We start from the raw sequence: 15,275 nt of genomic DNA, 5'->3' as shown, positions 1-15,275 counted from the left end.
CCCTTAAAACTAATTCCATTTCAAAGATGAGTTGAATTACGACAAATTGTTGACAACCATGACGGATTCATCATCCGGTTAGCTCTCATTACAAGAACTCAATTAAATCCCATTCCTTGATCTTGAACAATGCCTCCCGTTCTCGCCGATTTCGTTTGTACCAAGTTCCGCTGGCCTGAGAATCGGCGGTGCCTTTGATGTTCACCATCCGCCAATCAAGAATAAAAGAAGGTGGAGATTATTCTTTTATTTCGGCGACATAGCAGAAGGCATTATATGAAAGCAGTTGGCTTCTTATGTGTTAACAGTTAAAAGCAAAACAATTGGATATTCGTGTTTATTTATTTTTAAAGGTACAGAAATGTAAAATATTAACCCTAAACTTAATATAAAGTTTTATCTTTGGAACGGCTTTCATAAGCAAAAATGTCATAATTGTACTTGTTTTTGCACTGAAAAAAAGGTACATAAATGTAAAATATTAGCCCTAAACGTATGGTAAAGTTGGTAAGTTTTTCGTTATTCATATTATAGAGTTAAGAATAAAGTAAACATACTACTCGATGCCTTTTATTATGCGTTTTCCAAATATAATAATCATTTTTGTCTGAAAAGAATTTTACCCCCACCCCTGTATATACCAATGCAGGGTATATATTTGCAAATTAGGGGGCAAGGGGTGGGTGTAAATTTTATTTCTTATGTAAATGAGAGGTAAGTTTAAAATTTCTCCCATCCCCCTAATGTGCAAATATATACCCTGAATTGGTATATATAGGGGTGGGGGCTAAAATTCATTTCAGACCAAAATGATTATTACATTTGGAAAACGCATAATAAAATGTATCGAGTGGTATGTTTATTTTATTCTTAACTCTATAATATAAATAACGAAAAATTTACCATAAAGTTATATCTTTGGAATGGCTTTCATAAGCAAAAATGTCATAATTGTACCTGTTTTCGCACAGAAAAAAACAATGAAAATGCATTGGCTAATCTACGAAATATAGGGGGGATGGGGCACAATTTTGATGGTAACAACTGCAATATTTGGAAAGAATGATGAATTTGACAGATTTTCATCTTTAGACATATTCTTGGACGTTAAAGGATCTATACCTTGCTCGAATGGCTTTCGAGATATCTCTGAATAATACCAATTTAACATTATTTTAGTAATTAAATATTTGTTTAAATGAATAAGAAATGGGATTAACAAAAAAGAAACATGATTATCTGATTAATATAAATATGCTGCATTTTATAAAGCAAGAATTTCATTGCGTCAGTGTTTAATTTTTTTTTAGTTTGATTGCCTATATACTCTAAGGCTATATGTCGGACCATCAGCAGGGCTGGGGATGAATGATCGCCAGCGAAAATTTAATCCTAAAAAAGAACATAAAATTAGCAATCTAAAAATGCCTCTCCTTTTGTTCTAGTATGTCTTCTTCTGGAGAACCGCTATTCGCAATTTTACGCTATTTTCTCGAAATACCATCATTCATAAATAAAAGTAATTTTGGATTTAATACTAGCCTCTTTGTAAAATAGACATGCTTTTAGAATCAGAATTTCTTCGTGAATCCAAATATAAAATTCATTTGCGTCGGAAATGATCTTTGCCTCCGCTACCCCGATTTGCAAATATATAGGCTACCCTGATTTGTATTTAGGCCTCTTTGCTGAATTCTTCGCAAGTCACTCTTATCTTCAAGTTGATTTAACTGTTTGTCAAAATAATGCAAAATTCAATGCATATATAAAATTCAGGGTATATATTTGCAAATTATGGGGGGGGATAAAGCTCGTTTCTGACACAAATGTAAGTTATGGGTACTTATTTAGAATCCAGAAACCATGCGAGAAAGACCGCATCGAAATCTGAAAGATACTGTATGAGAAATAGAGTTTTCGCTGACTAGTGAGGTAATGCTCACTCCGTGACAAAGATTTAAACTTTAGTTTGTTGGGGTTGAAGGGGCCAAAAAGGTACCCAGGCTAGGTTACATATTTAATATATGCTCTGCTTTACCAACCCCCCCCCCCCCAACCCTAATGTGCAATATATAGCCCAAATTCGTTTCTCACCTATTATATTTTTATCCTATTTTGTTTTATTTCATTAGCATTAACGAAACTTCACTTCTCGCGTGTTTTCTGGATTCTAAATAAGTACCAAATTATTTTGGGTTTTACTATAATATTTACCATAGTATTTCATTCATACTTAAATCAAGAGGAGGGGGGCTGCTGCTCAGATTGATATTCGGTGGGGTTTTACATTCATAAAATGACCCTAAAGACTTTAAGACGTTTTATCCCTTTGTTCCCGAACAAAATATTGAGATACCTCTACAAAGATGGGCTGTAAATAGCCATGCCAACTAGTCATTTGCGCAACCAGGGATATCAATTGGGGGGGGAATCAAAATCTCACTGAAAATAAAATTACTGTCAATCTTGAATTTCTGCAATGCTAACAATCTTTTCTTTCTGGGACAATTCTTGCCCCCGTCCCTTTTGACTGTTAAGAGGTAAAATTAAAGATTGGAGGCTTTTTGCTATCTTAGAGAATTTTTGAACAAGGTAAATGGAACTTTCAAGAGTGGATTTAAATCCTTAGTAGGACCCAGGTAGGTATTCTCAAAAATCCTACCTCTACTCCTTCATCCCACAGGGTGCTGTTTCTTGTGAACTTGAAAAATATTGCTTTAGTCGAAAAGAACCTTAAGAAACGAGCATGCAGTCGAAATAAGGGTCTGAAGGGGGATTTCGTGCCCAGTCTTGCTTCTTATCTACGGGTTTAGTTTGAAAGATTGTGCGAAAATAGACCCTGACTTGGAGCGCAGGTTCATTGAGAACACAGTAGTTACTGAATGCTTAAAGCTTTAAAAACTGAGAGGGCAGAGAATGGAGCTTAAGGGGAGGGTTGAGGGTCTTTTTCCTGTAAATCCATTCATGAAAGTATCGTTCATTCATTTTTCAGCAGCTTTCTGAGGCAGTAAAAAGGCAAGGGTCATAAATTTTACCGACAGAAGAAGTTAATCTTCTTCTTCTTCTGAGAGGGATTAAACCTCTCAGTTTAAGGGTGCAATCTCTTTAATGGTTCCACTCAACGAAGCTTCTTTTTAATTCAGTTCATGATTAGGCTCTAGCCACATTGCGGCGTCAGTAATTTAAAAAAAACCTTTATAAAAAGCATTCCAATAAAAGAAATACTTGAAAATTCACATTTTTGGCATTTCTGGATAAATCGTACAATTTTTGGGCATTTATTTTCATTTTTCTTTTTTCGTTAGTGCTACTTCTACTCAACGACGTTTTTATGTTATGGACATTTAGGTCACGAATGGGCTTCGTCTATTTTGTCCCATTGGTAATTCGAAAATGAAAAAAAATATAAAAAAAAACAGTTCGATTAAGAAAAGATGCCTAAAATCATAACTCATACATTTTTATTTTATTATAATTCTTTTTTGGGGATTTTATTGTATTTTCACTAGTTTCGATTGATATTTGCCCTATTTCCCTTTCAAAAATTAAGGAGACAAACGAATTTTTGAAAATTTTGATACTTCGATAGGCAAAAGCTGGGGAAAAGAATTTTGACATGTTTCTGAAACAAACAACTTCCTCGAGATAATCGACGAATTTGGAGTGTGTAGAATAGCCGCTAGAAGAAACAAACTATATCCACTTGCTCTTGCATATGAAGTCAAAGCAGTCGATCAAGATTGCTACGATTTTATGCTTTTATCTTGTAAACTAACTGACAATTTTCCAAGAGATGAGAAAAAATTAAGCACATTTCGTAGTCTAGGTGATTGCGTAGATTCATTGTCTATACACAAGCATATATTTTTAAAAGAGCAGCCTCTCCCATTTTTTATCGTCCCGTGTCTTAATATAGAATATAATATTGTAAAAACCTGGGAGAGGGCTCATAAACTTTTTCCATGTCTGTATAACATCCAATGAATTTTCCATTTATTTTTCCAGAAGAAACACATTTTTCTCCAGTTCTTGCTTATAGTGAAAGTTACTATTAGATGCCAGAATTTACCAGAACAATTTTTTAGCGAGAATTTTATGTCGTAAAATTTTTAAGCCTCGAAGTTGTTTAAGACAAGGCCGTACCCATAGGGGGGGGAGTTTGACCCCCCCCCCCAAAATGTTTGTCTGACTCGTAAAACGTAACAAAATGGATATAAACAAATTTTGTATGCGTTTTTTGAGGTTTTTTGTGTAGCCCCCCCTGAAATTTTTTTAGTAAAACTCCCTGTGAAAAAAATCCTGGGTACGGCCTTTGCATAAGGTATTCTTTCACTAAGCACAATACATTTTTTCCTCTTGACATCATCATGAGGAGAGTTTTACTGCAATAATCTCACTTGAATAAGGGTCATAAGTACGGGATACATAGTGAAGTATTTATCTGGAATGCTGCGATCAAATTAATCAGCTACGATATAGTTTGAATGCTCCCATAGCTCCAGGTGTGGTAAGAATAGATTTACATTATATTAAATTTAAGAGTATCTTAATTTATTAAGTGGCTATGAGACGAGGAAAACTAACCTTATTCTTAGTTTCGTAATTTTTGATTGTTTTTCTTTTTTTCTTAACTTCAATGATTTCCCTATTTAAAACATGGCCCATTTTTAGCTTTTTATGGAATAAGAAAACGCGGTAGTTAAATCCCAAATTAGTGCTTGCATTTCTGCCGGCACTAACAGCATCACAGTGACATTTCTAAAAGTTTTGCTTTTTTAGCTTAAGCTTTAGTTTCTTGATTACTATTATAAAAGATGGTAACCACGGTAGCCTACGATGTTAAACATTCATCTACGTGTCGACAATTTTTTCCTTGTGTTGCTTGGGAACTTTACTGAAAACCTTGTGAGAAAATTATGTCGCGATGATAAAAAAAGACTTTACCAGAGCATAAAAAGTTACAAATTTGACAAAAATATGACGTTATAGTTGTTCTATTTAAAACAGTCAAAATATCCAATATTTAATCTACAAGAACAACGGATTAGATTGGGTGATCACAAGTAACAGTCTTACTTTGAAAGAATATCCTGGAAATTTTAATGGCACGTAGCACCACTTGGAGGCCGAAGCCTTGGCCTCACTTTCGAACTGGCTTCCTCTTCTTCATGATCAGATGCAAGGATTGCTTGCAAAGCTTACAAAAAGTCTCCATTGCCAGTCCTTCTAAATTGAGGGACTCAGTTACTCGATTCCATCGTTCATAAGTCATGCAATCAGAACCGTATCCATTATTTTTTTTCTCAGGGGGTATTTTACACAAGGATTATTTTGGATGGGGGGGGGGGAGCTACAGAAGAAACTCATAAAACGCATAAAAAATTTGTCTATATTCATATTTGTTACTTTTTACGAGTCAGACCAACATTTCGGGGAGGGGGGTCTAACGCCGTAACTTGCCCCCCCTTGGATACAGCCTTGTATACAATACTCATTTTAAAATGGTTTTTTTTCATGCTATTGATTTAGTACAGACCCAATTTTTCTTAATTTATTGGTACAGGGTGAGCACCTATGTTTTAGTTTATAACTTAAAAAACCTTCGTCCGCTTTTAAGCAATTTCATTAGTTGATAAAGCCGTTCACATGTTATCAAACGCATGGATGTCTGTAGGACTTTTATCTTCGATTTCACAAAAGAAGTGACATTCAACTTCTTTGCTACAAAGAAGTTTAATGTTTTTTTTGTACCTTAATTTAATGGCTGCAGTTTCGATACACAATGTTGTGGTTGGACCTCTATTTTAAGTTTTATGTTGTGGGAGAATCCCATGCATTGTGAAATTGTCTATGAACAAGAAGATAAACTTTTTCTTGATCTCGTTGTCGAGGCTGACTAAGGTAGAGGTCCAAAGAGTATGGGTATGTTAGGAAACTGGGACTAGTGTCCAAAAAATCTATAACACCGTCAAGCGTCTGTCGATGCTTGGCATTTTTCAAGTTTCGTAATCGTTTTTTCTGCCAGAAACTGAGATCAGATACTTATTACTACCTTAAGTTCACCAATTTCACTAATTGAATGAATTATTTTAATTATAACACTGAAAAAAATGCCGTGTCACCAAATGCTAGATAGCGTTAATAGTTTTTTTGTCGACACTAGGGCCAGTTCCCACTCTTATAAGTTACCCATACTCTTTGGTAGAGGTTCATAGGTAAATTTTGGTTTCATTTGAAATATTGCAATTTTTCTTACGTAATCACTAAGGGTTGAAGCATTACAGATAGCAATGTAGCCCTTCGCTTGCAGTTTTTTCACCCTGACACAACGACCTCGGTAAATCAGAAGACGATATAACGGAAAACTGAAATAAACCTCTTCGATTATTATTAGCTAACAGTTGTTGTCGTCTGGCCTTCAAAACATGACAAATACCATGCAGCTATCAAATTTCCAGATTACGAATTTTTTTTCGTTTGAAAAAAGCTTATGTATCTTATTTTGGGAAAAAGAAAGAAGCTTTAAGATATCTTGGGAACCAAAAAAGATGTGTGACTGCAATTTAAGCCAATAGATTAAGTGTATTTGTTTTTAAATATATTGATTTATCAACAATTACTATTTTTTCAGTTACCACAACCAATAAGCCCTTCAAAATGTGGTCATGTAACAATGTAAATAAAGTCCAAACTTGAATATATCAAATGTCTTCTGGACTTGCACCCCTTATTTATTTCAGAAACTTGATTGTCTGTACCCGGATTTTCACTGGTAAATTTTTGAGAAAAATGTCATTTATCTTTTTAAAATTTTGAACCTAGCCCTCCCTGCCTAAGAAAATTGTTTTACCAGGCTGTTTAGAAAATGCTGTGGCTTTTTTTTGCCCACTTATTGTTGAATTTGGGCTATATAAGTCTCTTTGATGCAGAGAGAGATTTTTTTTTCTTTTTATTTTCTTTAGTATGTAGATGGGGTGTTCAGTCATTTGCCAAATTGCTTAGCAATACTACTCCTCCTATACAACTGATATTTTTTAAGGTATTTTCACCAAAAGGGTAGATAGGTTGCCCGTACTTGAAAGAGTAGACAGATATACCGTATGAAGCCATGGTTAGTTTCATGAGGGCTCGTAGGTTCAACTCCCACCGGCGGCACATTTTCCTACATTTTCTTTTTGCTTGTAATATACCCTGGTTCAAGCTTAGAATTCTTTTCCTATTAATATATTTATTAAAATGCCTATGATGAATATAGAATTATGATCAACACATATTTTCGAGAGCAAAATAATTGTTCACTTCCTAAATTGATCCCTCTGATTTTCCACTTGCTTACGCAGGGAAAGACGAACCGGAAAAGCCACTTTCCATTATTAGTTGCAACGGGGATACTACTTGCTTTTCCATATTTTTGGCATTTGTCTTACTGTTTGCTAAAAGTAAATATGATCTGAGATTAAATGACATTATTATTAATAATTTACAATAAAAAAATAATTTTGGTCACTAATTTATGCACACTAAAAATCTATGATAATTTACAAAAAGCGAAATTGAAAAACGCAAGCAATAATAACTTATTAGAAAAAAATTATGATAAATGAATTAATCAAATAGATTTAATGAATTAAACTAATTAATAAATTTATAGAATTAAAAGTTGCAGATATTAAAGTAAAAGCAGAAAATGATTCTAAGACACAAAGTGTCCGGTCCAACTTGCTAATGTTTGTGCTTTATTTTGCTTTGTTAGCGCAGAAAGAAAACCTTTAAAAGAAGTTCGTAAAATGAAAATTTTCGGAATATTTTACTAAAACTGAAAATTTTTCCACACCTAGGACCTGAAAGCAGGTCTAGCAGGTTTATTTATTAAAAATATACTGTTTTATTTAAATATTATAATGCTTTGTGTTCAACGTCGCATGCTTTCTTTCACACGACAAAAATTCAAGACGTACTGCGTTCTGTTGCACCGGCTAATGTGTGTTGTTCTTGATCAATAGGGTAGCCTATATGACAAATTTTAATAATTGTTCGAAAAGTTTGTTTTTACTGTCCGAATGAGTTGACCCTGTTATCAGACCCACGGCTCAATACTTGTCTAAAGTCAAAACCTACACCCATATTCACATTTTCCTATAGGGGCAATAGCAGGAGAAATGTACTTGTTGGTAAACTTTATTTTTTAAACTTAAAAAAAGTTCGAAGTTTATCTCCCACAACCTCCCAAACCACCCAGTGAAATGCATTTATCGATCAAAACTTGAAAACAATTCCAAGCCTTCAAATCGTTGGTGTCCAGTCTTGTTTGCAGTAAATAGAAGAATTTGGGTTCAGATGGTTCCTTTTCTCACTCAGACGTAAATCTGGATAGTTAGGCTTCGTTGAAGCCAATTCCAAGTGGACCTGACCTCGGTCGCATGTTTTAGTTGAACCCAACCCCAATTAAAACTGTTAATATTGTACTCAGTAAAATTCCAAGATTAGAAATCTTCAAGGTAATTCTACCTCCAAGACCACCAAGTCATTCGTTCTTCTGTGACACTACAAAACATTTCATTTGTTGCAAACAACAGGCAATATTTAATTGCAACATCAAGATAGTGTTTCGGTGATTCTATATTCACCTAAAATGAACAGTATAGACTGTCGCTGATGCTATAGCACAAACTCCTCGCTGTATTAGGCTTTTTGAGGGTGACCCTACGGTTAACACTCTTTCTCCATCCCAGGACTGTCAGCCTAGTCTAAGCTTCTGTTTTGGCCACATTACCAGAAATCCTGAGTGATCTTTAATCGTTATATTATCATTATATTGTAATAAATACCATCATTATAGTCATTATATTATGTATGATTTTTAATCATTATATCCTAATGTGGGACCCACCTTTCTTTTACATCTAGCGGTGTATCTAAAAGAACTTTTCGGTTCTGTTATGGTTTATATGTTAACGTCTTTCAGTCAAACCTCTTTATCCAGGTTGCAGTGGTAGCCAGCAACCTAGTAAGAGACGATCACACCCCATGCTAAGAAATAGAGCAGCCCATAACTCCTAAAAAAAGAATCAGATCGAAACACAACGTATACTATAAGACTCGCCTTGTCCGAAGCCCTATTGTAGAAAACTTACAGCGCCTTGGCTTGAATAACTAAGAAAATCCATTGGTCTGAAAAATATGAAAAGTTGCTTGAACTACGATATTCTGCATCGACGGCATCTTTTTTTTCCTCCGCGGCTAGCGGGGCACTGGAACATCATTAATTGAAATACTCTATTGAGCAGATAACTTGAAGCAAACATCTTTTGAAACTTGCTTCTCTAGGGTATATTATGTAAAGGATAAGTCTAATTAATCACAAATGGGGGTTTTCCAAGTTTAATTGGTATTGTGGCTGTAGAAACGGCTGAAAACTTGTAAAGAATTCAATAAGAGACATGTTTGCCCCATCACCACCAAATTCTATTTCTATAATCATCCTTAAACAATTTCAGTGATAACAACTCTTATCTTTCTCTTCTTTATTTAATACCCATGGCTCTGCATTGAACGCTAGGATCGTGTGCAGTGCCTCAAATACCCTAGATTTCGGCCTTATTTAGGTACTTTCGGTGTCAACTCTTATCTTCCTCCTCTTTATTTGATACCCATGGCTCTGCATTGTATGCTAGGATCGTGTGCAGTGCCTCAGATACCCTAGATTCCAGCATTGTTTAGATATTTTCGCTGAGCACATTCCTTAGTTGTGGGAAAATATCTTGTGCTTTAACTCTTTTACTCCCTTTACCTTTCCTGCAGCTCTGATGGTAGCGCAAGGGGTTTGTCGCCTCTTTTGGCTTGAATTCATTCCAGTCATGAACAGTTCTTACTTATATTATTACGAATCTGTCCAGCAAAAACACAAGTTCATGAAAATCATTCTAGCAGCATTTGGGCTCTAAATCTATCGGGATATTTATTTCTTTTAATGTTGTTGCACTTGATTTAGTTCAGAGTAGTATAGTTTAAACTTTTATTGTATAAAGGTAAACGCTAAGAATTTGAATTGAAGTTGACTGTTTGTAATTTTACAATCACTGCTGTACATTATAGCTTCATAACTTACATTGCATATTTTTATATTTGCAAAATATTTCTTATTTTGACCTCTGAATTGACACCCACCTGATTCCGGCTCTCTCTCTGGCAAGTGAGTGAGCTCATAATCCATTATTGCAAATTATTATTTTTGCCGAGGAATGCGTTAAATTGATAAAAAAAAAGAAACGTTGCGGCTCTAAAATGGGTTTACTAATAAAAAAAAAAATTTACTGTCTCTGGTTCTGCAATGTTACCTAGAAGAACTATAAGAATACAAAACGAGCATAACATTAATTTATTAAATTTTGATTAATATTTAAGGTGTGGTCTAGATTCATCTACGTATATTCAGTTTAAAATTCTCTTAAAGTATGCATATTCTTCTGTGTTTGAGCTACTTTTCTTGATTATGAAATAGTCAGGAGTAAGTTGGTATGCAACACAAGAAGACTCGCATAAAAGAAATTGTACAACAAGTATATCTCTAATGATCTAATGGTAAAAGTGATTCTTTTATCATCGACCCAGCGTAAAAGGACAGCAAAAAATAGATAAAACATAAATGGAACTAATATTTTCATTTCGATCTTAATAATTTTCGTTGTGATTTTGCTGGGTGACCCTAGATAGTGTTGGCCGTTTATCTTTCATTTACTGTAGAAAGTCTCAGCTTTTATTTTTTAGACATAAAAACCCAGGTCACCTAGAACAGAAAGGTAAGAATATTACATCCTTCCTCCTTTCCATACAAAAATATAATAAAACAAATTCTATTTTTAAATGCTAAACACACTGCAATAATAAATTACTATATTTCTTTATGAGGAGGTGCTAGGCTCGCTCCTTTATTTTCCCAGTGTTCACTTCACTTTAGAAAAAAAGGGGGGGGGGAGGGATTCCTTTAATTCACCGATTACCATTTCACAGGTTAAGCCTCTGGACTGGATTCACAGAGCGACCGGTACAGGTTATGTAGGGGGTATCATGGAGTTGTGTATGGGTTACGTGACTGGTGCTTGGTACAGGTATGGGCCTGTTAAATGTTGGGCTATGAACACGAGTGAGGGGTTTCAGACGGTTTTCATCTGGTGTTCTAGGGACGGGGGTAGGCGTTGTTTCTGATAGACTCAGTGGTGTGGTTGGAGTATCTGTATGGGGGATCTCTTCAGTTATGGTGGCGTCTGGCGACTGAGGTCGCTGACAGAATATCTTTATGTGGCGCCTGTTCCTTCTGTAGGTTGCTCCGTCGTTTGTCTCGACTATGTAGGATCTGGGATATACATCTGCTCTTTTGACAATGCCCGCCTGCCAGTGTTTGCCGTGGATTTGGGCCTTTACTGGTTGTCCAATTTGTAGAGGTTTCAGTTGCATTGACTGTCGATCATAGTACTTGCTCTGGCGTGATTGTTGCTTCATTCGATTCTGTTGAAACTGCTTGTGGTGAATGGTCTTTGGTGCATGGGACTATTGATTTGAGGTTTCTGCTCATTAGCAATTGGGATGGGGAGACCAGACCATCAACAGGGGTGTTCCTGTACTCTAGCAACGCCAGCTCAAAATTGTTTCCAGCAATATCGGTTTTCCTCAGAATATCTTTGGCCGTCTGTACGGACCTTCATTGCCAATCCGTTTGATTGGGGGAAATGTGGTGAGGATGTGGTCTGAGATATTTCCCAATCCGATGTGAATTTTGGGAAGACGGATGATGTGAATTGTGGGCCGTTATCGGTAATGAGCATACGGGGAATTCCATAACGCGCGAAGTGCTTTTTCAGATACATATGCACTGCTTCCCATTCTATCAACTTCGAAAAATCGACTGTAATAGTCAACAGTAATGAGGAAGTATTCCCCGTTTTTGTAGAAGATGTCGCAACCGATTTTCTCCCATGGTAAGTCAGGGATGTCATGTGGCATCAAGGGCTCTTTCTGGTTGGAGTTCTGGAGTCTGGTGCATACATAGCAGTGTTTGATATGTTCTTCAATATCTTTTGTCATCCTTGGCCAAAAAATGACTGAGCAAGCACGCTGTTTAGTTTGTTCGATACCCAGATATGACCCGTGTATGCAGTTGAGGATGTCTTTGCGGGGGTTTTTGGGTATGACCAGGCGATCTCCTTTTAGTATGATTTGGTCTATGACCGTTAGGTTATGCCGGACATTCCAGAATGGGGTGAAAGTTGCTGGGAGATTTCTTCTGGATGCTGGCCAACCACTTTTGATTGTCTTAGCCAGCTCAACCAATTGAGTGTCAGCCTCTGTCTCTTGTTTGAGCTTTTTAAGTCTGCCATTGCTGATTGGTTGGATTGACATAACAGAATGCACATATAATTCGATCTCTTTTTGCATCTCTCAATCCTCTTCAGGGAGATACATACGTGACAGGGCATCAGCAACTGGAATTTCTTTGCCTGGGTGGAATGTTATGGTGAATACGTATGGTTGGATTATCAGTAGCATCCGCTGGAGTCTTGGTGACGACTTTGATATTGGGCGATTCAGGATCCCTTGGAGAGGCTTGTGATCCGATGCGATTATGAATTTCTGGCCATAGAGGTACTGGTGGTAGTGTATGCAGCCGGAGATAATAGCGTATAGTTCCTTTTCTATCTGCGAGTAGTTCTGCTCGGTGGTGTTCAACGAGCGTGATGTAAAGGAGATTGACTTCCCATTTTGAATAAAGGTGGCTCGCTGTTCCCCGCTTTTGGATAAAAAAATGCCAATGAGCTGCAAATGGATTCTTTGATGTTTTTGAATGATATATCGTGTTGTGGCTCCCAATTGAGCTGTCGCTGTTTTGCCAGGTTACTTAGGGGCTGATTTAGTAATGCTAGATTCGGGATGTACTTTGCTAGGTAGGTCATCATTCCCAGTATGGTCTTTAGTTCATCCTTGGTAGATGGGGCTCTCATTTCTTTCAGTGCACGGACCTTTCGTGGGTCTGGGTGGATACCGCCTTTTGATATTATGTGTTCAAAGTACGGTATGCTGTCGCACCCGAACACACATTTTTTCAAGTTGAATTTCACAGTCCTTTCGCGTGCTCTGATTAGTGTGCACTGCGAACATTTGCGTCGTGCTCCTCTATGGTTTCCCCAGATATAATGATGTCATCGACTATGACAGAAAAACCTTTGATGCCTTCAAATGTATCTTCCATGCGGCGTTGAAATTCATCCTGCGCTGAAATCAACCCGAACGGCATGCGTTTGAACATGTATCGACCGTATGGAGTGTTAAATGTTGTTAGTTGAGAGGATTTGTTGTCAAGGACGAGAGACCAATATTCATGACGGGCGTCCAGCTTGGTGAAAAATTTAGCACCGGAGTGTTTTAGCATTGCTTCTTCAAATATGGGCATTAGGTGTTGGGGTCTTATGATGGCCTTGTTCAGATCCTGTGGGTCAATGCAGACCCGGAGGCTTTTGTCAGGCTTTTCGACCACAACTGCAGCATTTACCCAATCTGTGGGGTAAGTAACCTTTTTGATGACCCCAAGTGCTTCATCCTGTCTAGTTCCTTCTTGAACCTATTTTGGAGGGATATTGGGATGCGTCTGGCTGGTAAAGCCTTGGGTTCGGTTCCTTCTTTGAGTGTTATGTGATACTCACCTTGGAGCTGTCATATATCTTGGAATACGTCTTTGAATTCCTCTATGAATGGGGTTGGTTTTGTCACAGTAAGTATCAGCTTAGTTAATTTTAGCTTTTTGCTGGTTTCGAAGCCTAGGATTGGGACGGGGGCGTCTTTCACTATGAAGAAGGGCTGTGTCTCAGTGCATCCGTTGGTGTATGCACAGTTAAGGCTGCTAACACCAAGAGTTGGGATCTTCTGTCCTCCAAAATTAGTAAGGATTTGTAGTGTCTCATTGATTGGGCCTTGGTTTGCGGGTAATAAAAAATGTTTCAGGTATGATGTTGGCCTGTGCACCCGTGTCAATTTTGAAAGTGATACTGATGTGTTCATTGATTGTGCGCTTCACATATGGTTGATCATCACCATTGTCCATGTTTATGGTGTCAATGCAGAACTCATCATTGCTGTCTGGTTGATGCTTGTTTGCTTGATGTTGTTGATTTATTACGTTCACCACCTTTTTGCTGCTTTTGCATACCTTTGCAAAATGGTTTGGTTTGTCAGAGTTACTGCATATTTTTCCTTTTGCGGGGCATTTGTGGGAAGGTGAATAATCCCCTCCACAGAAATAGCATTGTCTTACAGATGGGGCATGGTTTGATTTCTTTGCCCTAATGAAAAAATCCACTGATAAAAAAATTTATTGAAGATAAGAAAAGAGTGGAGAGAGTATTTTTTTGATTTTGAATTATGAATTATTTGTAAATATGGTGGGTGGAAAAATAGAGTGAGAAAGTAAGTAGTGGAGAGAGTTTGAGTTTTTTATTGGTAAGAGATAGTTTTTTGTGTGAGTGAGTGAGAAAACAGCGTTGCCAGTAAGGTAGTTTAAAGAAAATTATTGATATTTGCTTTTTTAATTAGCAGCCAAAAAAGGAAAAAAAAAGAAAAAATAGGAAAAAAGGAAAAAAAAATGAAGTTTAAAAATGGGGTTTGGTGTTCATTTCAGCTTATTTGTTTTTCGTAAATATTAGTGTGTTTATTTTTGTGTGTTGTAAAAATAAGCTGAAATTATAATGTAAAAGAGTTTTTTTTTGGTTTTTTGTTGGTTTTTTTATTTATTTTTTATTGGGATATTTTTTATATTTTTTTTTTGTAGTGGCTTCTTTGCAGAATTGGAATTTGAGAAAATTTTGTCTGTTGTTGTAAATGGCCACCGCAAGCGGGGACTTCCTGTGGAGGGGGGACGTCCTCTCTGCGGGAGAGCATTTTATTTTATTGTTAATAATTTTTAAAAATTATTTTAGTAGAAGTACAATAATGCGAAGACCACTCTTTGGCTGCTAATTTTAGTAAAATGTAGAGTATAGGTGGCATTTAGATTTTTGTAATGTTTAATATTAGTTTTTTTTTTAATGTTAGTGCCACTGAGAGGAGAGGAGGTGGGATTAAAAAAAAAAAAAAAAAAAAAAAAAAAAATCCAATTCATGCTTTATACATGTTTCTTTATAAGCTTGGCTGCCACATGTATCAGGCTGTGGCATTGTCCTGAGCTGTACTTTGGTTTCTATATGTGTTCGCATTATAGTAATTGCTTGTGACAGAGTCAGATTGGAACC

At 36.4% G+C, this 15,275-nt stretch overlaps 1 protein-coding gene across 1 annotated transcript in view; it reads left to right on the top strand.

Moving 5' to 3' along the window:
- The first annotated feature begins 285 nt into the window (after nt 1-285).
- Nucleotides 286-15,275, top strand: part of LOC148939503 (protein Wnt-5b-like) — a 199,038-nt gene continuing 184,048 nt past the window's right edge. Inside the window, exon 1 of the mRNA XM_089107088.1 lies at nt 286-353. The gene's annotated coding sequence lies outside the window, so the exon portion shown is untranslated. The remainder of the gene's footprint in view (nt 354-15,275) is intronic.

Source organism: Artemia sp. Qi Xiang Cuo, chromosome 21 (genome assembly GCF_049724085.1).
Source record: "Artemia sp. Qi Xiang Cuo chromosome 21, ASM4972408v1, whole genome shotgun sequence".
NCBI classification, from domain to species: domain Eukaryota; kingdom Metazoa; phylum Arthropoda; class Branchiopoda; order Anostraca; family Artemiidae; genus Artemia; species Artemia sp. Qi Xiang Cuo.
The sequence above is the reverse complement of the archived record's forward strand: the minus strand, read 5'-3'. Positions and strand labels throughout refer to the sequence as shown.